Source organism: Pinus tabuliformis, chromosome 9, assembly GCF_031772625.1.
Source record: "Pinus tabuliformis cultivar Carrire ecotype Pingquan chromosome 9, CPIR1, whole genome shotgun sequence".
In the NCBI taxonomy this organism is placed as follows: Eukaryota; Viridiplantae; Streptophyta; class Pinopsida; order Pinales; family Pinaceae; genus Pinus; species Pinus tabuliformis.
In genome coordinates this window covers 958,580,215-958,582,559 of record NC_142307.1, presented here as the reverse complement: position 1 = coordinate 958,582,559, position 2,345 = coordinate 958,580,215, and positions in this window count along the sequence as shown.

Genomic DNA, 2,345 nt, shown 5'->3' with positions numbered 1-2,345 from the left:
CACTCTTCACCATATTCTCAGCAGAGTTATGGCTACCCGCAGGGGGGAACCAATTCCTCCAACATTTATGCCCCTCCTGCTAGCAACATGTTTCCAGGGCCCCAACCTGTCTACCAAACTGTTGCTCCTTCTTATGCACAACCTGGCACTCCAGCCCCTCAAGAATTAGCGTCGCAACCTCCCATGCATCCTCAACCCCAGCAGCCACCACCCCCTCAGGGTCCGTTGCTTGCGTAGTAGAGTGATACTAATCCCCAGAATTCAAAGAAAAAGAATAAGGGGAAGGGTAACTAGCGTAACCAAGGTAACCAACTTAGTGAACCCCAAGGGAACTAGCCTAACACCAACAACCAACAATAGGGTGGCCAACCCAAGCAAACAAGGCTATTTGTATGAATAAGCCTTATGCATGTTGTGGTGTACATGGCCAGTAAACACATGAGTGCCCCCTTTTACCCTAGATGTGCCAACTATGGGAAGCTCAAGTATCTTCTCGAGGTCAACAATCGCCTCAGAATCCTGGGCCACCTCAACCGACGGTGCTCACAAATCCTTTCCCTTAGCAAGGAGTCGTTGCTGCTCAACATTAGCTAGGTCAAGTATCCCACCTCCCCCAACCTTTTGGTCCCGTTGACTACCAAATCCTGATGACGAATTGTGATGAGGCTAACCCCTCCAATATCAACCTACAAACTCAGTCGTGCCAATATGACAAGCCCTCCACTTCATCAGTTGCCGAGTCCAAAATCAAAGTGTCCATTGAGCCTCTTATGACACCAAATGGCCCTTTAAAGATCCCTCAACCCAAAGTTGATGCCATTCCCAATATCCCAAAGGGACCATTATGCAGTAATGCGGCTTCTAACATGGCTTCCCATACATACAATATAGTAGACGACTTGGCGCAATCACCTGCCGCCATGTTGACACTGGAAGTGCTCCAGTCATTCCCTTCCCAAAAGAAGGCTCTACTAACTTCCTTGGGTGCAGTGGATCCTTTCGACGATCATTTGATCGTCTTCCTGGTTGATACATCATAGCACCCCCATTACCTTCATTTGTCGCTTTCCAGATACCAGTTAGAGTTCGTAATTCCATCATCTCCAGATGCATTATTGATGAAGGCGCATCCACCTGTGTGATGTCCGCTACTATTTGGAAACAACTCAAGTCACCTGAGTTTTCCCCCTCCACCATCACCTTGCGTTCTTGGGATGGACACTCCTCCCAGCCCCTTGGCATGTACCGTAATTGTATAGTGACCCTTGCAGGCAAGACTTTCCATATCGATATCGAAGTCGTTGATGCCCCTTTGGATTACAATATTCTCTTAGGTCGTAGTTACACATACGCCATGTCAGTGGTCGTGTCTACGGTGTTCTGAAAGATGTGCTTCCCCCATGAAGGGTAGATTGTTACCATTGATTAGTTGACTTACTACGAGCCGATATCTGTGACCTCCCTCGAGTCCATCATCTCATTGATATCTGATAAAAAGTCATCCACTCCTTATACCAATGTCTCACGCAGAGTCTATAAAGATTCCTCATTGTTGGGTGCCTTCCCTGGTCCTCCCCCTCCCATTTCTGAACTTACTTCCATGAGTGTTTGCATGTTACAAGCGACATGGGCTACCCTTAAGAAGTTGAGTACACTTGATCAACAACCAACTCCCCAACATACTACTGTTTCTCTTCTGGCTGAACCCTCTGGACCCACTCCACCGGGACCTCCTTCGTTTATGGGTACCTCTCCTTTGTTCCCTTGAGGTCTCAACCATCTAGGAGCTATTCCACTGGGACATTATCCTCCTAGCCAGATACCTTTCTTATTCCCCCCTCCGGGATTTTTTTTCTGTACTTGTCATGGCTTTCTTGGTCCTTCCTAACATGACTCTCGGGATCTTACTATGGTACATCGATCCCCCTGTAAACATTCCCCCTGGTTAGCCATGACCATATCACGATTTGACCCTGGTTTAACCGGTCCCCGTGACGCTTGTCATTGCTTCAGTACCATCACAACCTCAACAGGAACCAACTCCTATTGCGAAAGCAGCTGGCTAGGGGGGCAAAGCCAAAAAGAAATATTTGAAGGATAAGGCTCCCCAAGCTCCTCCAGCCCCTAAGGCCCCAAAGTCGTGCGATTTGTGTGAAGTTGTTGGGCATGCCACCAAAAATTATCCTGAACTTCCTCAACTTAAACCTTTGGTTCATGAAGCGTTCCTTGAGTCGAATATTTTGGAATTCCATGTTGACATACCGGTCCCACCTAAGAAACTCAAAACGCTTCACACAAACCACCCTTGTGCCCTTTGTGATATTCATGGTCACTATTCCCATTAT